Here is a 23235-nt window from a genome sequence, read left to right as displayed (position 1 = left end):
CAGAAAGCAATGAATTCCTCCTTCCTCTGAATTTTGCTCTTTGCACCCTCAGCAGACTGGATGGTACCCACTTGCATTGGGGAGGAAAACTGCTTTACTCAGTTCACCGATTCAGTGCCAGTTTCATCTGGAAATTTCTTCACAGACACATTTCAAAGTGATGTTTTGCCAGCTATCTTGGCACTCTATGACCCAGTCAAGTTGACATATAGATGAACCATCACAGAAGCTATGGTTAATAAGGGCATAACTCCTGTAGAGTGAATGGTGGAGCTTCTATGATACATTTAAAAAATACAGCTGACTAGTGTGGGATAGGTCATGCAGAACACCTAGGCCTTCTTTCTGGAATTGTATGATGCATCCTGTGGGTTGCTTCCATATTCATGCTGTGTTTTGTTTAAAAATTGTTTCCATTTCCTCGTTTATGCGGGTTCTTCCCAAAAATCTCATAGGATACAGAACATTCTCATTCTGAGAATCCAGTAATTCTCTCAGGCATTCTAGAAGGTTATTTCAGTCTGTTTGGAGGGAAAATAGGAGTGGTCTGGAATAAATGGAAGAAGGAAGCATTGATTTTTTTTAAGGGAAATGAATTCTCTCCTTTGTTGGTTTTTTTCCTTATATTTTTACATTTTAAGGATGCCAAAAATAATGGGTTTTTTTTTGACTAAAAGTCTGGTATACATATGGTATGTATTCACAGTTGGATTTCGATCTGTAGAAGATGCTGGGAAAACAGAAGAACTGATGAGAATATCTGGCTCATGTGTGCAAGGCCTGTGCCCCACATGTTGGTTTTTAACTTTATTGTTTGAAATTTGAAGTCGTTGTCATAAAAACACTGTGAAGCATCAGAACAGTCTTCCTAAAACTATTTAACTCAATGCATTAAGAAGTTGATAGAGAATCTAGGCTTGGGGACTATCTATATGTGAGAAATACACAATACAAAACGGATAAGAAATGCTATAGTACAGATATCGAGATAGTATAAATTGTAAAATTAAATTTCTTCCAAAGCTCTGGAATTTGGAGTATTTTCATTTCTTGTGTCGGAATCATTACTCTTCAATCCTTCTAGGATTCTTCCTTGTTTCTGCTTCCCATCTGATCCCTTTGTATCACCTGATTAGTTAAAATGCAGATCTTTGAAGACCCAAGTTAGAGACAGAGTGACTTTCAGCAGATACCCTGTGGTGTCCCTGAAGGCTGAGTTCAGACAAGCCAAAGCTATTTCTGAGAGGTCACAGCTTCAGTGGGTTCTCTTAGCATTTCACCTTGGCCCCACATTTTCTGTTTTCTGTTCAGTGATAAGACACATTTCCAACACTGCATTTGGCAGCACCGATAATCGTCAGGAGTTGTGTGCTGGCAAAAACAGCAGAGCTGGGAACAGCAGTAGGACCACGGAGAAGAAGTCACCAGTCCCTGTCTGGAGTGCTTCTGAAGTGTTGGCACTGTACCAGCTGCCTCACCTCATGTCACGTACCTCTCTTATGAGACAGATGATATAATACCCGTCAGAGAGATGGAAATGAAAAGTTAGGTAACTGCCCCAACGTTCTACCTCTGGTGTCCTCAGAACCCCTGCTCTTTCTTCTTTCCCTGACACCGACTCTCTAAAACTGCATATGTGCTGAGCTCTATCATCAGGAAGCAAGGAAGGAGACAGAAGGTGGGAGTTGTGGTTCACTCTTGCAGGCTCCGTTTCCTTCTAAGGAGCCCAGAAGGCTGAATCCCACCACATAGGTGAGAGACTCAGAGCACAATGGGCCAAAGGGACTGTGGAGAACCTGTCCCCCACATGATCCCATGGAGGAAACAGCCTTAGCATGGGAAATACACAGGGCTAGTCAGGTACCTGGCACACAGTATTTTTCCACCCCCCTCTTCAAGTCTTTTAACAGGAAAAAGGAAGGGCACCAGGGTGGCTCAGTCAGTTAGGCATCCAACTCTTGGTTTTGGCTCAGGTCTTGATCCATGGTTTGTGGGTTTGAGCCCCACGTCAGGCTCCATGCTGACAGCCTGCTTGGTATTCTCTCTCTCCTTCTGTCTATGCCCCTCCCCTGCTTACGTGAGCACACACTCTCTCAAAATAAATAAACTTAAAAAAAGAAAAGAAAAAGGATCCTGTCATCTTACGGGAGATAATTTAACTGAAATCAAAATTCCTTAATACACTTTTGGAATTGTTAATTAAAAAATACATGCCCAACAACATTTTCACTAAGTACCCCAAATGGCAGATAAATTGTATCTTCTGCTTTGAATTCCCTTCAGTGGGACACATTATTAAAGTCAGAGAAACAGCATAACAGCCCTGCAGCATAAATTAGGCTGAGGGAGAGAGGAGACCCAGACAAATGGATGGGTTTTCTTCCTTTTTTCATGTCAGGTCTTCTGCTGGGGAGGTGGGGGGACGTCAACTTTGACACTGCCTCTTCATACTTTTATTCATCTTGGAAAATCTCAACATGCCATGTCAAAAGGCTAGGACACCCTTCTGCCAAAGATCTCAACAGGCATGTGAATGTTTTTTAAGGGCCTCAAATAAATCCAGTTGAAAGGCTGGCATTCCCAGGAAGCCAATGTGAGTCATGTTTTGCTTCTGTTTGGTTATGCTGTAAATCAAACTAGATTTTACATGTAGTAAAATAGGGGAAGACATTCTGGACCATGAAGATATGAAGAGCCTTGTTTAGTTATTCCTGGTTCTTTATTAATGAGGAGTAACATACAGTTCTCAAGTGGTAGAGGAAAGTAGCCTCCGTATCCCTGAAGTGGCTAAAGTATTGGCTCCCTAAGTCATGGTGGCCACTTGGAAGGGTCCCTGGGAGCATCTCTTGTTATCTGAACTTTAGTTATCCAAATTTGGGTTGATAATTTAGATAGGGATGCCTGGGTGGCTCAGTTGGTTAAGTGTCCAACTTCAGCTCAGGTCATGATCTCATAGTTGATTAGCTCAAGCCCCGCGTCCAGCTCTGTGCTGACAGCTCAGAGCCTGCAGCCTGCTTCAGATTCTGTGTCTCTCTCTCTCTCGCTCTGCTCCTCCCCCACTCATGCTCTGTCTCTGTCTCTCTGTATCAAAAATAAAGGTTAAAAAAATAAAAAAAATTAGATAAACATTTTGTGGTAGGGGAGGTATCCTTTGCTATCCAAACTCTTACTGCTTTGCTCTCCAACTTTAGGAACTAAATAGATTCAGATAGTTAAGTGACTTTCTATATTTGGGAGAAGCACCCAAGTTCTTGCTATCCAATTGTATAGGTTTGAATATCAAGGGATATTTGTAATTTCCCTCTTCCTGGCATTTCTTGACAATGAGGACAATTTACATGAGTTGGAATTTGGTGTAATGGAGTGAAGACAGACTCAGAAGATCTTTGTTAGAGTTGGGTCCCCACTGCGACAGCTAAATGAGATGGTGCCTCCAAAGCTGGTCCTGGGAAGAAAGCAGGTGGCTTGCAGCTTGCACGATTTGAGATGTGCCAGAGAAGATTCCTACATCTTTGAGTAACTCTGTGCTAAGCCTGAATGAATTTGTCCAAAGTTGCATGGTTAGTAAGAGGCAAAGCTGGGATTCAAACCAGGCAGTCTGGCTCTATGCCCTCAGCCAGTGCACAGCTGACTGATGATCTTGGGCAAGTCGCCCCTCTTTCTGGACGTCGAGGCCCCTCTGTAAAATGGGGAGGTTAGACTCGAGGATTTATTCCCTCTCATAGTCCTAGTACTCTGTGGCTCTGGGAACACTGCGACATGCTGCTGTGTACCCAGAGCAAGCCCAAGGAGAGGTAAGGGGGACCCTTTGACCTCCTTCTCCTGCACCCCAGATAAAAGGAGAACGAAAGGAAGATGCTGCCCCTTAACATATTGCATAGGGCTTGTCGTGAAAATTATGTCTGTGCAAAATGAAAAGGCTTGCTGGGGAGAAGAGGCCCATAAATTTACTCACAGGGAAAAATTAATTTGTTAAAAAATATATTTCACATGTAGCCTTTTTATGAGTCTTCCTAAAATTTATTATTCTTCTGCTTTGTCTTTGCTCCTATCAAGCCTAGTTTCTAGGGCCAGTAAGTATCATAACTGCCTCCCCCAGTAGAGCTTTGGGCATGCTGCAGGATGTGCAGTGGCCCAGGGACCAGGAAACCAGCTTCCAGGCCCACATCCACCATTTTCCATCTGTGTGACCTTGGGCAGGTCACTTGGTCTCACTGCCCCTCAAGTTCCCCATTTATGAAATGGAAATTGAAGTAACAAAATATTCCTCTGGGTATTAGTGCTGTAGGGATGGGAGAGGCATCCTGGCCCTTGGGTTAGAGAAAGAACATTGGAGTCAGGTGGCAGCTGAAGCTGCCTGTACCAGTTATTAGCCAGTAAGCCAGCACGAATCTCTTCACCATTCTCAGCTTTGGTTTTTTTATTTGTAAAATCGGATTAATGATGCCTACTTTAGAGAGTTGTTTCAGTATTAAAAAGAAGTAGGCCTGGCACATAGTAGTAGTATATAAAAACTGAGACATGTTCTGAGACACATCTTGAGAGAATGCTGGTGTTGCACAGACCTCCTATGTAGACCAAAGGGACAGAGCCTGGTGGCGGGGTCAACATAGGCGCAGCAGGGACTGGGCAGGAATCTGTTGCTGTGTCCGCAAAGACAACAGCTCCACAGTGATAGCCAAAACCTATTTATTGAACACCTACTGTGTGCCAGGGGCTGGGCCGTGGAGAAGAGCCTGCCTTTTCTGCTGTACTTTCTCTGGGATGCCAGGCGTGATGTCTCTCTCTCTCTCTCTCTCTCTCTCTCTCTCTCTCTTTTCTCCCATTCTAATGGTGCATTTATCAAAATGTCCCCTCTAGAGGCCATTAGCTGATTTTTAAAGTGTATGCAGAACACCTGATAATTTAGTTGGTGAGCAGGAAAATAAATACAAACACGGCTCATTCCGCAGGCCTCCTTCATTCAGTACAGATGCCACTAATGAAACAAGCCGCCATCAGTTTAATAAACAAATTAGTGGACTTAAAAAAAAAAAAAAAGAGAGGCAGAATATTCTTTAGGGCTCCTAGGCTGTCAGGTGAGCCAGGAAATGTGTGAAATTGTCTTGTATGTCTGTGCAAAATTATCTTTTCTGTGTGCAAATGCACATACCTGAGTAAAATGATGGATTTTACTGGGGAGAAGGTCCGTAGTGCTCTTCATATTCGTAAAGGGCTGAAGATCAAAGATTACATTAATCTACTGAGTCATTATTATTTTTAGACAGGAGGAGATTGAAATAAACCGCTGTATCATAATATATGGAAGAAAACATCTCTCATTAGCCCCTTAACAGCTTTAGGGGGTGCAAACTTTCAAGACTTCACCGATGAACGTTTTCAATTAATGTTGAGTAAATTTGCATTTTGTAAATGTGATAAAATGTGTATGACTCTGTATTAGAAACGTTTCCCAGCTCTGACAGAAAGCACAATGCCAGAGCAGGGGGGTTAACACTGGCAATCCCGAGTCAACTCTCTGTTTGTTTTAGAGATAGCTCTGTGGTGCATAGAAATTAATAAGTAATTTTCTTAGTGACAGCCTGAGGCAACTGAATGAATCCTTAAATCCAAGTGTATGCAGTGTGAAAAGGAGCAAATGATTTTTATAGAGAGTGTCTATTGCAGTGGGGGAGAGGGTGGTGCTATGGGGAAGCATCTCATGGGAATTCTCATATTTCAGTCATTAACCTATAACAGGGATGTCATCATTCTGTCAGAGAAAGTGGGAATGAAAATCCCAGAGGCCATAGGAGTCTCAAATGCCAAATCAGAATCAAAGGGTGAAATGGGGCTTGTCCTTGCCATAGAGGTACCCTGTGCTGTTCCTGGGAAATGATCCTCATCCTTCCATAATGCACTGCCTATGTAGCATGCCTAAAACTGCTGGGTCTGACCCCAGAGGGCTTGCAGGCTTAGGGGAGGTTGCCCTACTGTCCCCTCCTTCATTGGCATCTTCTTCAGCTGGAAATCTAGCACGTGGTGTTCTGAGAGAGTGAGGAGCATGGAGGAAGGACCGCGGGATCGGGGGGCAGTGTTGGAGTTTGACATCCATTGATAGCAATCACCTTTCCCCCTCTAACCTCTTCACTCAATAATTCATTCATTCTAGAGATGAAGACTCTAAGTCAAATAAAACCTAGATCCAAACACACTTTTTCATCCTTGAAGTGGGGATTGTGATGCCTACCTCTCAGGGTGGCTGTTAGGCATATTACTGATGCAAAGCCCAGGGTGTAGAATAGAAGTTAGAACTGAAAGACTGTTACCCTGTTCTGGGGAAGATGCAATCTATCTGCACCCAAGTCTGCTTCCCTGGGCGTTGCCATCCCATTCTTGACCTTCTGCCCCTAGGGGTCTTCATAGGAATTCTCAGGAGCCTACCTTTAACCCAGTTGAGAGATGACTGACACACAAAGGACATTGTTTCTGCGTAATCATACATATTGGAACTCTTCTGAAATGAACATTTTCCTTGTGGGGCTTTGAATTCTGGCCAGAGTGCCAGCCCCGTGACTGTGTCAGCTAATGAACTTTTACTGAATCTCTGCATCCTTAGGAATTCTGATCAATCTCAAGACTGGAAGAGAGCTTGGAGATCCTAGTGGCACCTTATCAAGGGAATGACTAAGTATGGCTTAGTGGCTCAAAAGTTGGAATGTTTTTCTCCATGGTGCTGTAAGCTTTTCGTAAAGTGCATAGGGCAATAGGAAATGAGTGATGTAATAGTCTCCTAGATGATCTTTTCCACCCTGCCCCGGCTGTCCATTGCCCACACTGGTCAGTTGAACATGGAGAAGTGACAGAGCAGCATGGCAAGAGGGCGGGCTTTGGAGTCAGGGTTTGAGTCCAAGCTCTACATCTAACTAGTCGTAGGAACTGATGTCTTATTGACACTGGAGTCTTACTGATCTCCTTCTGCCCTGATCACTCCACCTCAGTTTGATAATAGTGCCTGTCTCATAGGGCTGTTACTCAGATTAAGTGAGGGAATCCTTATAATTCTCAGGAGGGTACCTGATTCATCAAAGTGCTAGGTGATGTCGGCAATTATTACTATGTTGTCAGTCATCTGCCTACAATGCTTCATTGGCCTAAGACTGAACTTTTTAAAAATTATTTTTATTTTTCTTATTTTAATTCTAGTGTAGTTAACATACAATGTTATATTAGTTTCAGGTGTACAATATAGTGATTCAACAATTCTATACCTTACTCAGTGCTCATCATGATAATTGTACTCTTAATTCCCTTCACCTATTTGACCCATTCCCCCATCACCTCCTCTCTGGTAACCATTAGTTCTCTGTAGTTAAGGGTTTGTTTTTTGGCTTACCTTTTTTTTCTTTGTTTTTCAAATTCCACATATAAGTGAAATCATATGCCATTTGTCTTTCTCTGGCTGACTTATTTTGCTTAGCACTATACTGTCTAGATCCACCCATGTTCTTGCAAGTGGCAAGATTTGCATTGATTTTTATGAATATGAACATGAAATTGAATATTCTAATATATTCTAATGTGGTTGAATATTCTAATACATATGCATAAATTTGTATATGTATGTATGTGTGTGTGTATGTATGTGTGAGTGTATGTGTATATATATGTGTGTGTGTGTGTGTGTGTGTGTGTGTGTATAAATCTCACTTCTTTTTCCATTTGTCTATCGGTGAACACTTGGGCTGCTTCCGTAATTTGGCTATTATAAATAATGCTGCAGTAAACATGGGGGTGCATGTATCCCTTTGAACGACTGTTTTTGTATTTTTTGGAAGACTGACCTTTGTAATATGGCCTTTAGGTCCCAGTAAGATCTTCCCTCTGCCTCCCTCTAGCCTCATCCTAAGCTCCTCACATGGGGTCCAGTCACATTTGTTGTCTTTTTGTGTCTGGAAATTACTACCCTAGAACAGCTCTTTTCTTCCTGGTACATTTTCTTCCAACCCGCCTTCCTAGCTGCACGGATGGCATGTGATACTTTTATGACTTTCACATCTCAACTGGAAGAGGTCTTTCCTGAGCATCCGCATGGGGCCAGGCCCCCTGTCATGCTTACACCTTGTTCTTTCTCTTCATGGCTTTTATCACTACTTGTAATTATATACTTGTTTCTTTATTTGATTAAAACCTGTTTCTCCCAGGAAATTGTGAGCTCTGCGAGGGCAGGGGCAGGGTTAATTTGCCTATCATTGTTGCAATGTTGCATTGTTGCATTGTTACTGACTAGATGCCAAGTAGTATATGGTGAATGAGTGGTTGAACACTTACCTTCTGAAGCACTAGCAATCATGTACATTATACTTATGTTCTGTTGCACTTTTTACAACTGTTTCCATTCTGTTATCTAAAATATTTACAACCCACCCCAAATCCATAGAGTGATTTATGCTGCTTTTAATGAGAACCGGATCTGAGATAGCTTGCTCAAGCCTAGAGGAAGCCCATGACCTCACCAAGTGTTTATCCTGGAGAATCAGATGGTACTGTACATCTATACTTTTTCTTGTTGATACTTCTGTTTGAAGTAAGTGGGAAATAACGATATCCTGAGGCACTGTCTCATAATACAGATGTGTAGGTAAAAAGCCTGAAATCTGGGTACAACTCAAGACATTTGGAAATGTTTGGATTTGCATTGCAAGATTCTGCTTTTCTTCCTGATGGTGCATGAAGTGAACACAGTGTCAATGTCCACATCACAGCATCACATCATCAAATGCTCTGCTCACCCTCATTACTCTTATCACATCAGTGAGGATGCTAATTTATTTTTATAGGAGGTGGCACACCAGATGAAATGCAAGACATTCTGTCACTCATCAGAATGTTTCCAATGTTTAGCATATTATCATGAATTTTGACCTACATTTTAGATTATATTGATTTAAAAAAAAATTAATGCTTATTTATTTTTGAGATAGGGAAAGCCACAGAGTGTGAGCAGAGGAGGGGCAGAGAGAGAGAGGGAGACACAGAACCCGAAGCAGGCTTCAGGCTCTGAACTGTCAGCACAGAGCCTGATGTGAGGCTTGACCCCAGGAACCATGAGATCATGACCTGAGCTGAAATCAGATGCTTAACCAACTGAGCCACCCAGGTGCCCCTTATATTATACTGATTTAAGGACAGGGGCATATTTAGTCTAATTCTTGAACACTGTAACGCTGCTAGATAAAGCAAGCAATATTTTTTTTTTATTAAAACATATATAATTATATAAAGTACAAAATACAGAAATGTATACAGAAAATAAAAAAGTTACATAATCCCTACACCTTGAGATAATTACAGCCTGCATTTTGAAGTATATAATTTGAGTCTTTTCTCTTGTGTTACATACACAACTATATTTATATACTAATCTGAAGTCATGCAGTAAATGCAATTTTATAGGATCTTTTTTTCCTGAAAATGAGTACATTAAGGGCACAATTTAACATTCTTAATTATTATTTTCAAACTTTAGAAAAACTTTTGAACCTAGAGAATTTCAAACATCAATAAGAAAAAAAAGAACACTGTTATAAACCTCTCTGTACCTGTTACCCGAGTCCAGCATTATTGGTTATCTGCGGCTCTCTTGCCTACCATGGAGGTATTTTGAAATACCTGTCAACCATCATATCATTTCCTCCATAAATATGTGAGCCTGGATCTCTAGAAGATAAGGAGTTAGTTTATTAAATACATACACACCATGCCATTATCTCTCCTAAAACACTAATAGTAATAATTCCTTGTGATCACAAAACATGTAGTCACTGTTTATAAGCCCTGTTGGCTGATAAAAGATTTTTATAGTTTGTTCGAATCAGGTTCCAAATGAAGTCCATAAATTGCAATTGGCTGATAGGTCTCTAAGCATCTTTTAATTTAAAAGTACCCTTTTGAGACACACAAACTCTCTCTCTCTCTCTCTCTCTCTTTCTCTCTTTCTCTCTTTCTCTCTTTCTTGTAGTTTATGTTAATCTATTCTGTAGAGTTTCTCACAATCTGAAATTGTGTCTTGGTGGTATCCTCATAACATATTCCTCTCTGCTCAGTATTTCCTGTAAATCGATAGCTAGCTCTGGCAGTTTGCCAGGGTCTGGTACAAAGTTTTGGTAAGATGACCTCATGTGTGGTATAGCATATTTACATGATGGTATGTAATGTCTGATTGTCTTTACTTTTGCTATGTCGGTAGTCAGTGATGCTTATTGCCTAATAAATTATTTTATCGGTGCCTGTGGAATAGTGATATTCCAATTTTATCATTCCTTCTGCACTTAGTAGCTGCAATACCTCTGTTAAGATAAACTTCCCTTCATTAATTATTTGGTGAGCAGTTTTAAAAATAGAGAATTAGTTCCTTAATCTTTTCTCCTCAAAAGAAACTAACACATGTTTTGTGTTCTTCGAATGCATGGATTTAATATATTTGATGTGCTTCAATCCACTTCAGTTAATATTATTGATGCTCAAATTGTCCCATCTTTGGTTCGTGGAAGCTTCTTAGGATGACACCTGTGTTCTCTGAGACACAGTTCCATAATCTTTGATGACATCCTTGGTTTCTGTTATGACAATATATTCTAGGCTTATCTTGTCCATATTCTGTCCCAGACCTACAATTAGCTATTTTACTAAGGAGTCTTTTTTTTTTTAAGAAAATGTTTTTTTTTAATTTTTTAAATGTTTTTTTATTTTTGAGAGAGAGAGAGAGAGAGAGAGAGAGAGAGCAAGCATGAGCAGGGGAGGGGCAGAGAGAAAGGGAGACAGAATCCAAAGCAGGCTCCAGGCTCTGAGCTGTCAGCACAGAGCTCAACACAGGGCTCAAACTCACGAACCGTGAGATCATGACCTGAGCTGAAGTTGGATGCTTAACTAACTGAGGCACCCAGCAGCCCCTGGAAAATATTTTTTTAGATAGTAGGGGTGCTCATTGCTACTGGGTTTTCATTGTTTCTAGTCTTTTCATTAAAGATAGGGAAGATGTATTTGGTTACACTATATGAAATTGTGTTATTGGTTAAAGTGATCCAATATTGACAATTTCACATGGTTTAACCAGTTGTTAAGAGAAAGCACATTATGTGCCAAACCGATCTATCCCAATGAGATTGCTCTTACTTAACTTCATTAATCCCGACCATCTGAGCCCACTTATTCCTAGTTATCTGGCAGGCTAGTTCCTACTCCTTGCTTTTCTTTGACAGGTTTTTGTTCATTCGTTCATTCGTTCATTCTTTCATTCATTCATTCATTCATTCATTGGTTGTGTCATGGGTGTGAGTCCATCACTTGCCTACACCACAATTTATTTAACCCATTTACTTTTCCTGGATATTTTGATTCTAGTTTTCCTTTACTGTAAATGTGGCTGTGGTAAACATACTTGAATATGAATCTTAGTTGTGAATTTCTGACTATATTCTTAAGATAAATTACTAAAGTATGGAGTTTCTGGGTCAAGGGGTAGAGAGAACTTTTAAGGCTTTTGGTACATTTTGCCAAATTACTTTCTTCTGCTGCTTCCATTCTTGTGCATGCTTAGGTTTTTGGGTCTAATTCTCTATTCCTTGTCACATGGATATCTCTAGTTTGTACTTCCATCTTTTGTATATTAATATCTTTGTTATTATTACTAACAATATTAAAAAACATGCTGACCTATTTGTAAATAAATTAGTTTTTAATTTATTTTAAACCCATGCACCACATTTTCATGGCTAATTCAGATTTAGGGCCTGCCTTAAAAACACTGTTGATTTCCTTCTTCACGACAATGCCCTGATGTCTCTCCACTGCCAACAGGTAGTTTGTGGGGCTGAAGACAATTTGAAGGCTGGATTTTAAGCTCGAGGAGGAAGTTCTGTCTGATGTGTATAGATGTATATTTTATGTGTGTGTGTGTGTGTGTGCGTACACATATATAAAGTAAATGCATATGCATTGTAAAGTATGTAACTCACTAAACAAGTATAAACAGATGAATTAAACCATTTCAACTCAACTGGAAGACAATAGCAACAACAACTTACTAAGGATCCCAAATGTTGAACTATGCCTAGATTATTTCGAGTTAGATAAACTGGAACTTTCTTTCCCTTATTTTAAGCTGCTTTAAGAAATCAAAGCTACAGAGGCACCTGGGTGGCTTAGTTGGTTAAGTGTCCGACTCTTGGCTCAGGTCACGATCTCATGGCTTTGTGGGTTTGAGCCCCACAGGCTCTGTGCTGGCAGTGCGGAGCCTGTTGGGATTCTGTCTCTCTCTCTGCCCCTTCCCACTCGCGCTCTGTTTCTCTCTCAAAATAATACATGAAAACTTGAAAAAATATATAAAGAAATCAAAAGCTACAACATTAAGTATTATTTTGTACAGTAAAATTCCCTGTTCATCTCCTGTAATCCAGACATTGTACTAGATGAACTTACATAACTGACAGTATTGCTTACTAATCTCCCGATGGTAGAGTGTTAGAATTCATCTAGTCTGAGCCTCCTCTGTCTTGCGCATCAGCCATTGTCTGTAGCAGGGCCTTCCTTCCCATATCCGGGAGCAATGTCTTCCTTACGCAATGCCCTGTGCACACAGCTGGGACAGTCTTCCCCGGAAACAGACTCTACTACTCAATCCAAGTGCTCTTTGGCTCCTTTGTCATTTCTCATAGAAACACATCACAAAAGTTTTCATCAACACTCTTGAGGGACCAATGTGCAAACAAAGGAAACTTTTGAAGGAGCCAGAAGGCTCATTTGCATAGGTGAGATGTGGTCAAATTATTTAATGGAACTGTTACAAGGTATGATATATTCAGAAGCAGATTTCCACCCCTAGTATGATTCTTGTGTGCTCTTTCTGTGCCTGGGAGGTAGAACAAGAAGACCAGGGACTAATGTCCCCACATGTGCACATGTTAGTATTCCTTCACCAAGCAACCTGATCGTCTCGTATCCAGATTTTGCCGGTGGTCTGAATGCTTTTATTCAGTGCTGGTGGCTTTTCCCACTGGTGGAAAGAAAGTTTGAGTAGTCAAGCAATTTGAAGAGATTAAAGAAAATGGAACACTTCTTTAGAAATGTGCCTTTACTCCTATTCAGTTTGAACCCAGTGGCAAGAGAAAAAGAATAAAGTCTTGGCTTGGAGGCTGTTGATAATGCAGTGCGAGTGACAGTCCCAATGAAGGGGAGAGAGTATTTTTCACAATTACAAGGTAGAGTGTGCTGAATCTGGCTGTTGGGCAGGCCCAGCTGTGAATCCTTCATGTCTTGCATGATGGGGGGGGGGGATGAGGAAGAAAATGGGGCTTTGATATTCAACTTCTGTCATGGGTGGCAGTGATAAATGCAGGAAATAAGCATCCTCCAAATCAGGCAGCCCGAGTGGAGAAGTCTCATAATAGAGCTTGGAGATGCCTTCCACTGGAGTTTCTGTGAGCTCTCCATTCAGTATATTACCCCTGCCATTTATCACATTAAATCCAGAGATCTGGGGAGATGTAACTGTTCATTTTTATCATCTTGAGATGTGCAAGCTGTGATTGTGACTTTAATTGACTGACTTGAACCACGTTGATCTAAAGCCACTTCCCAACTGTCTGTGAGAGTCACTTGGCCACGTACAGCCAGCTTACGGTTGAGATGGCCACCTCTTCTGCACAACCATTCGGTTCACATCAGCAGGAGAGGCTTCTAGGCAGGCTCTGCTCTTTCCGTGTTCCGAAGGTTGGGAGCCAACAGGAGAACTCACTTCCACCTTAGAAAGATCTTTGGTGAAGACGGTCCCAGAAGAAATGTAGTCTTCCCTTTATGGGGAGAAGTGGGGAGGAGAGATGGGCATCTGGGCCTTGGCAGATGTACCGTCATCAGGGGACCATGCCTCTGTCTGTCTCTCTCTCTGTCTGTCTGTGTCTCTGGATCCCTTCCCTTTGGCACTTATATTCTGTACAAACTCCTGGCAAAGCCTTGGTCCCCTGCCCCTCTTGTTCCTTCTACCTAAAGTCATTTCCCCACTTTCTGGACCTGACCATCTCCTGTGAAGTTTTAAAGGCACATCTATATCATTTATGCCATTAGTGTTATTGCTTCTCTCGGTTCACCAGGAAGGAACCTGCACCAAGGCAGAGGGCTTGTCTGTCTGGATTTCCACTGTGTCCACAGTATCCCTAGTTGCAGTGTATGCACAAGGGGGTGAGAGAAATCTCTGCTCGGCTGGGGTGAGGAGGCTAAGCTGACCTCAGTCATGGTCCCTCTTTCCTGCTCTATCCAACCCCCCAGCCCTGAGTCTTTATTTTTTTTTCATATGACAGCTTTATTGAAATAGAATTCATATGCCATAGAATTAACCCATTTTAAAGAGCATGATTCAGTGATTTTTAATATATTCGCAGAGTTCTGCCACTATTAGTACAATCAATTTTAGAACAGTTTAGAATTTCTTGGAACATTTAGAACATCACTAAAACCCATACACATTAGCAGTCAATTCACAGTTAAGTTCATTTGATTCATTATGTATTTGAAACCAGAAAGAAACCCTATACCCATTAGTAATCACTGCCCCTCTTTCCCCATCCCCCCTCCCTCCAAGCCCCTGGCAGTCACTAATCTACTTTCCATCTCTATGGATTTGCTTATTCTGGTCATTTCATAAAAATGGAACCACCTTTTGTGACTGGCTTCTTTTACTTAGCATAATGTTACGGTTCACCTATGTTGTAGCATGTATCAGTACCCTATTCCTTTTTTTTTTTTTTTTTTTTAAACCAAGTCATATGCCATTGCATGGATACATCATATGTTATCTATCCCTTCATCAGTTGACGGATGCCAACCCTGATTCTTAATGAGGTCTGGTGTCACCTCCTCCAAGAGGGCTTTCCTGGCTCACTTTCTCTGTTTCTCACTCAGACATCACACTGTGTGGGCAGGGACACACATATCATTTCTACATCCCTGCAACTTGGCAGCTGGTCTAGCGTGGTGTTGTCTCCCATCCCCCCACCTTAGCTGTCCCTTCTGTGAGTTTTGCACATTTACATACCATCTATGTTATTATTTATGGTGAAAGATTTAGAAAATAAAGAAACAGGCAAGATGTTAAGTAAACATCCATGTTGCTTCCAATCCAGATTGCTAACACAGTGTCAGGTTTCCTTCAAGTCTCTGCCTCTCTCTTTAAAAAAAAAAAAAAGAAATTTAAAAATTTAAATAATTTATGTTTTCTTTGAATATCAGTTATCGTCACAAGCCTTTCTCTTTCCTCTTTATTGTTCATGACAAACACTGTTCTTCTAGTCCATTTTGTATACCTTTACAAATGCATATATGTAGTCATGAAAAGTATTAGTAGTATTTTGGGTATATTTTAAGTTTTCCATAAATGATGCCACTAAATATATATTTCTCTGCAGTGTTCTTTTCATTCAGCTATATGTCTTAACTATATATCCATATTGATACATAGGCCTAGTTCACTCGTTCTAATGGCTGCATAAATTCTACCTGTGCTCTCTATTTACATAATATTTCTTTAATCTACCTTCTTATATAAATTAATTTAAGGAAACTTTGCCAGCCTGACAAATGAGAAATAATTATTACTTGCCTTAAATAATGATACAGAGAAATAAAGAAATGCATGGTTATTAAAGTTAAAGTACAAAGTATAAAAAATTGACCAGAAGGATATTGTTCCCATGGCGACCGAGAGGTGAAAGGAGGAGGAAGGAATATGGCTAAGGAATGTGATCTAAAGGGGGACTTAAACTTATCTGAGATATTGTCATGATTTACTTAAATGGAAAGCTGATCTTTCTTGCCTTAAATATTGATATAAGGAAATTTTAAAAATACATGCCTGTTAAAATAGTATAACTCATACTGTCGACTTGTGTAGCACAGTTGTACATGGAACATACTTTGGAAGATACAGCCCAGTCCATAGTTAAATGAACGAATGCAAGATTGAATGCTCTGCTGTAGAATTTCGGGCCTTGTGCCAGCATCCCCATGGTGAGCTATGGTGAGACTGAAGGCTTTCCTCAAGTCCTGCTTGTGCACAGGGTGGCCTCAGAGTTGGCCAGCATTCTGCGAGCAGTAATGGCAGCTGACCCAGTGCAGCACTTACCAGGGGCCAGCCCTGTTCATATGCTTTACATATATTAATTTAGTTATCACAATAGCCCTGTTAGATAGTGCTCTTTTTATCATCCCCATTTTACATGTCAGGAAACTGAGGCAGAGAGGTTACATAGATTTCCTAGGGTCACACCACTAGTGAGTAGAGCTGGCTGTGAGCTTGGGCATAGTGACTTCAGTCTCCCGGATCTTTCCCTCCACCCCACTGGGGCCTGTCTCCATCAGTGGGTGGAGCTATGCAGAGCCCCTCCTCTGGTGGTGGTCCCTGGGTTAAAGTCCTCAGAACAGACTAGAGGGGAGCCTGCAGACTCCCTGTCCACTCCTACCCAGGCCAAAGCCCTCCTGCTGCCTCAGTTGGTCCCTGGGGCCCTGCCACACTCAGTGGGAAAGATCAGACTCAGATCCTGCTCATGATTCTGGCTCACCTAGACTTATTTCCTGGTCTCTGGCCTGTTTCGTCATCTCCATTCCCTCCTAGTTTGACCAGTGGTGCTTAGCTGGATGGTACTAGTAAGCCCCCCACCCTCTCACCCCACCCGTGTTGGTCTTTGTACACTGGCCCCATCTCTTGTGTGGGGGGGTGGGGGGCACCTGCAGTTGGGAACTGGAGTTTGAGCCAGAGCAATAATCAAAGGGATCTGGCAGTGTGGGGAATGGGGAGTTCATTCTGACCCATGTGCAGAAAGCGTCTCTAGGGAGGACACAATGACCAGCAGGCCCTGCAGAAGGCCGTTCTGCGGGGGAATAAAAAGGAATAAATTGTGTTCAACTCACTCCCTCTGAGAGGCCTTTGACTGACTTCTTTGTCTTCTTGAAGCCCGTTGTCAAGGATATCCTGGAATTTAACAGTGAAATAAAGAAAACCATCTTTTAAGGCAAGTTTTCTAACCCAAGGTGTGTAAAATCAATATATGATAAACAGTTTTACCCTCCCTTCTTAAACCAGTAATTATAATCTCCAGATTAGAAATATTATTTCCAGAATGAGGGAACAGAACCAGCCATTTATTAAATGCATATTAGGGGCTACACATTTTATTTTGCCATCTTCTTTCATCTTAGCCCCTCTGAGGGGGCTGTTACCACACTTCAGGGGTGGGCCCTGAGTGCAGGGGGCCAGGTAAGGGGTCTAGGGTATAGAGTTAGGAGGTACAGGTGCCAGGCATTTTGTCTACTGCATCACTTTAAGAGAAGTGCAGTGGGGTCCCTGGGGATGGACAGGAACTTAGAGTCATGGGAAGGAGATGCTTGAGACAATGGTGGCTTTGGTGACCCCTTGAAAGGTGACATCCCCTCCCCCAGCTGCTTCACCTCCCTCCAGTAAAGCCTGGCATTATCCAGGCTTACTGACCCCCACCGGTGTGGCCCCATCACCTGTTAAAGCTTTTTTGTGTACCTGATATTATACTAAATCTGTCAGTGTCAGTGACTGACACAGTGTCAGGGTGAGATAGTTCAGTGGGAAGGAACACGGGCAGGAGAGGCAAGCAGATGTGGGGGATACAATCGGTCTTTGATTAAGGGTCTGCAGTCAGGCAACCTGCCCAGTGCTGGGCCCTTATGGTATCTTTTTTAATCTTCAACAAAAGTATGTGAGTTTGTTATTCCCCTCCTGTCCCTCCAGGCTCATTCTCTGCCATGTCTGTGGTCTGCTCTGTGTCCCGGGAGGCTACCTGTGTAGACTCCTTGCCTTTTTGCTTCTGGCTGAGTCTGACCAAAGGGGAGTCCCTGGGTTAGGCGCCAGGGGAAGGTTATTCTTAACTTTCCCAGTCCCTGAAGTCCCCCTTGATAAAGTGGGTACAGTGGGTAGTCATTTATCTCAGTTTTGATGACTAAATGAGATCCTCTGTATGAACTCTTAGTGCAGTGCCTGGCACACAGGAAGCACTCAGCCTGTCATTATTTTCTCAACCTTACGCTAGATGACTTTGGACACGTCTGTGCAGCTTTGAGTCTGTTTCTTGCCTGTGAATGGATGCTAACAACATCTCACCAGGCCTGCCATGTGGCTTGTACAGGGCACAGAGACCCACTTGGAGGGATTAACTAAAGACAGTTTAAGGAAGGGACGATTTACTAGGCTGAACCATATAAAATTGCTAGTGATTTGGCCGGTTTTGACCTGCAAACAGTAGTTTCACGTGGTTCAAAAGTATGGGCAATGTAAGGACACCAGTGAAGGGATAGCCAAACAGCCAGGCTGGCAGTGTAGGAGTCACTAGCACCATGAGGCTGAGGGGAAGGGGCGAGCACAGTTAGCAGGGGCAGTCACTGGGGCTACAGGAGAGGAACTGGGCTGCAGGAGCTGTGACCCTGTGTGGAAGTACAGGGGACCACCCTGGGACCCACAGAGAGGGGGACAGAGCAAGGATCACCCAGCCTGTCACTCCTCCTGCCCCTCACTTTCCTTCAGGTGCCTCCCTTTGGTCCAATCCAGCCAGAGAAGAGGGCAAGGGAGCTTGGATGAAGCAGCCCCTAGATGTCAGCCTCCTGCCCTCAAAAGAGAGAGGTGGGGAATGGGTCTGCAAGGACAAGAAGAAAATCACCAGCTGCCCTGGGCCTAGTGCCGGTGGCTGCTTCCTTTTCATCCTCATTGTTCTTACTGTTAGGGGTGGAAGGCCAAGTCGAGGTGAACATGGATGCGAAGGCTCAGTGACATCAAAGAAAGAAACAGCAAGACAAAAGGAGATTTTGGAGGTTGTCCTGGATGTCACACAAGCCTTCAGAGTTCCCAGGCTGGGGCCTGACATGAGCACCCACTCCTTGGCCCCCGCCCTCCCCCTGGGCCTCCTTCAATTCCAAGGAAACAGGAAACTTGGCTTCCAATGCCCATTCAAAGCCCAGACTAGGCTGGTGGTGTGAACAGCTTCAAGGTCTTTGGTAGAACTGGGGTTTCAATGGCAAATTGCCCTCGGGAGAGGCTGTCAGGAGAAGCCATCAATCTTGTGGCCTGTGCAATTGGCACAAGTTTGCAGACCTTCAGGACTTTTTCTGATGGATGAGAAACAATCAGACCTGGATGAAATATCACAGACTTTTTGAAGCCCCATTAAAATCAAACTTGGAAGCCCTTTTCCTGCCTTTGGTCAGTTCTGGATCCATCCTTGGCACAGCCACTGTGCATCTTCCTGAGCAGCTCTCCTGTCATTCATCCACAGCCACCTGCATACTTGCTGGGCCCTACCCCACACATGGGGGGAGAAGCAGGAGTAATAGGGCTGGCTGCTGGCCACAAGGACCCATGAGGAGGACATGTTCACACCTGGGTTTGTCCATCTGCAGTCTTAGTCCAGGCGCTTCACTCCCTGCAAGGACCATGGGATCATCTTTGGAGTACAGTGCTTCTCATCGTGGCTGTACCTGGAACGCTTCAAAAAAGCACCGAGGCCTGCATCTCACCTTATTTACATCAGAGATGGGGAGGCCCTCGATCTGGAGCGTGGTCTGGGTTTCACGATTATTGTAGAGCCTCCCCGGGTGACTCTAGTGTGCACGCATTCTTGAGGGCCATTGCCTCAGAGTCCCCTGGCGGGCTTGGAAACACAGATGACTGAGCCGCACCCCCAGATTTGCTGGTGGTTCTGGGGTGGAGCCTGAGAATTTGCATTTCTCTCAAGTTCCCAGGCAGTGCTGATGCTGCTTGTTTGGGGACCACACTCAAGAACCATTGGCTTAGTGGGAACTGAGGGTCAGGGAGGTCAAATGCCCCTCAATGGATGAAGAAATGAAGTCTTTATCTCTCTCCAGGCCTGGCTGGTTGAGCCTATATAGAGGACCAATATTTTCTTCAAATGTTTCTGGTATCAAATTATCACAGGGCCCAGATCTGCTTCTCACTCCATTCTTGGTTTATTCTTATAGACCTGTGTTTGCCAGATCATAAGTTTTCCTGGGAGGATGGGGAAAGGAAACCCTTGCTTAAAATATGTCTTTCTAGCTAGCTGTATCTCCCACTACCATGAAGTGGGTTTGGAAACACCCCATAAGGCACGCATTTGCCTCTCTGAGCTTCCCTTTAGAAGTGTAGCCCTTCCTGCCTCCCTCTTGGAAAATCTTTGGCATGGGCTCTGTAGCCCAACAAGCCTGGATTCTTTCTAAGCACAGGTTCTCAATTCATAAGCTGTGTGCCTGTGGGCATGTTACCTAACCTCTCTGAGCCCAATTTCCTTCCCTGACAACCCCACTCTATACAATGAGGATTTCAGGAAGATTAAAATAGCATGCCTTGGGTGTGGGCACAGCATGTAATTTCTCCCTCCCCTGTGCAGGGCAGAAGCAGGCTATGTGGTAGGGACAGACACAGCTGCCATCAAGAAAGCACAGCCAACCATGGACGTACAGGGGTGAGCACAGACCCCTCGTCTGGGTGGGATTGGAAGTCAGGACTTTGATTATATCCCCTGGGGCTCCCTGTCACTCCTGGGTGCAGGGAGGACACAGGAGCCTGAACACAAGCAGTTCCCCACCCAAGAGGCCAGCCCCTCACAGTCTGCAGCCCCGCTGTGCTCCCACAGTGCCTCTGCTGTCCTCTGAAGTCTGGGCAGGAGGTAATTTCACACCCCTGGCTCTCTGCACTCCGGTGATGAATGTGTGTAAGTGACCTTGGCCCCTCCAGCCACCATCGGCACACATAATGATGTAATTGAATTTGTATACACTGTAAATTTTATTAGAAGAAAGCAATCTAGTTCCAATTCTGATTCTCGGGAGTTACTGGATTGTATTTGAGGATAAACTCGCTGGTCAGCTGGGTGGGGACAGAGATCAGGGCCACAGCAACTCTCTCACTAGGTTTCACTGGGTATGATAAACAAAAGTGTGCAGCAAGTCCCAAGAGTGCCAGTGCCTCCAGCATGATGGTGAGCCTTAAGGGGAGGGACGTAGGCAGAGGCCAGTGCAGGGGCTGTTCAAAGCAGGAGCTCAGCAGAGAGAAGAGTCTAGATTTGTCTTTCATGTTTGACTCTTGGAGTTCTGTCTTCGCCACTCACCACCTCCCTCCTCTCTGTCTTCCCTTCCTCCCACTATGGTCTGCTTCCAGTTCTGTCCCTCTGAGCTGTGAGGCTCTGGAAAATAACTAGCTCACCTGCCTGAGCCTCAGTTTCTTCATCTGTGAAAGGGACTCAATAATACCTATCTCAGAGAGCCGTCATAGGGAGGGAATGAGATGATTACTGTAAAATGCTTGGCACGTAGTAGGGACACAGTACCTGCAAAGAACCTTTCCTTCCCTTAGCCCCACTCCCCTTCACCTCACTCCCCACTGCCTCCGGTGATCGAATGCCTTGTCTGTAAGATTCATAGCTACTAATTGCCTGTGACTGAGGCTTGGGCCCAGTGCTCCTGGGTTACTATGGCCAATTCTTGGGCAGCTATAGTCTGCTGGGAAATCCCAACCCCCATGGATGCTTCTCTCTCACAGGACAAGGGTCTGAGTGGTCACAGACAGAGGCTGGTGGTGACCAACCATACCACAGAATGCATGGGAGGGAGATATCCTTGGGGATCCATAGTCAAGGAAGGATACCTGAAGGAGGTGAAGGTGAGCCGGCCCTTCAAGTTGGGCCAGATGTGGGGAGGGTGAGCACAGCATGGAGGCCACGCATGTATCCAGAGCCTTCCCTATTCCAAAAACTTTACACTGTCATTTTATCTAGTCCTTACCCTCAACTGAGAAGTAGGCAGGCTTTTCCTTCCTTGACAGGCGCTGAGACATTGGTGATAATGAGAGGGTGGGTGATTACACCCCAAGGGGCTGGGCGAGGAACATACGATGTGGAAATCCCAGGGCACGTCTTACTTTCTAACCTGGGAAATGTGGGAGTAACTCTCTGACCTGGATCTGTCTGACCCCACAGACTTTGCTGGAACCACCTCTCATACCATTTACCTGCCCCCTGTCTCTGCCAGAGGTCCTTACCTGGTAACCAGGCAAGGAGACAAAAGCCCCACATACTGACTGACAAGTGTAGGCAGATCTGTCTGTAGGAGAGCCAAGGCACAAGAGTCCGCATTGTGCATGTGCTTGTGTGCGTGCATGGATGTGTGTATGGATGTGCATACATGTGTGTGCATGCACATTGTGTGTATACATGTGCATGTGTGTGTGTGTTTTCTTCATAGACAAATTTATTAGAGAGGTTGACTCCCTGCGGGCGCCCCTGTGCACTTGAGCGTTTGTTGGCTACTGTTAACTCCCTATGAAGGACGGCCCTAGTAGGGGTGGGCAGGAGGAGTGCACTTAGGAAGAAAACACCGCTCCTGTTCCACCCCAGTGACAAAGGCAGCTTCCTCATGTGGGTCGTAGGGACTAGTTCATCCCAAGTTCGGTTTCCACCCAAGTTCTTAGAAACACAGCTATTTCTGGAACATTCCGGGGGAAACGCCTGTAGGTTTATGTACTGTTGTTTCTGAACTTGACAGAAAAAGTGGCTTTGATTTTGTTGAAGGTTTTCTGTTTTATTAATGTTGGGTTTTCCCTCCAGATAGGAAGGCAGCTCAGTGATGTGTAAAACCTCCATTTTCATTTTCTTTCCCCCCTCAGAATTTCATTTCACTTCATCACCTGCTGCTTCCTATCTAAGGTTTCTCTGAGATGGATGGCAATGTCCAGAAACCATTTTCTTATTCCTCTTATCTTACTTGCTTAAATCCTGGCTCGGAGGGGCCTACCTCTCCCTTGAGGAGGCCCTGGATTTTCACCTGATTTCGAGCCACCATCGCACGGCAAACAGGTTTTGTTTATCTTTCCAGATTGCAGTGTTTAAGCAGGTCTTTGGAGGTAGCAAAGGGCATGTGTTCTTGAGAAAAACTGTGGTGGAAGAAGAGCTTAATTTTCTGAATCACATAGCTATGTTTAAATCCCAGCTTTGCCACTTAACTAGTGGTGAGACCCCCCAACAGGTTAACCAACCTCCTTGAGCCTTGATTTCTGCACATACAGCCAAGGAAATAAAAATGCTTCCCTCAGGGTTGTGGTGGAGGTTAAAAGAGGGATAAAACTAAGGCATCCAGCACAACACCTAGCATGTAATAGATGCTCAGTAAATGATTCCTTTTTTCTTCCATCCCCTC

Source organism: Panthera uncia, chromosome C2, assembly GCF_023721935.1.
Source record: "Panthera uncia isolate 11264 chromosome C2, Puncia_PCG_1.0, whole genome shotgun sequence".
NCBI classification, from domain to species: domain Eukaryota; kingdom Metazoa; phylum Chordata; class Mammalia; order Carnivora; family Felidae; genus Panthera; species Panthera uncia.
The sequence above is the reverse complement of the archived record's forward strand: the minus strand, read 5'-3'. Positions refer to the sequence as shown.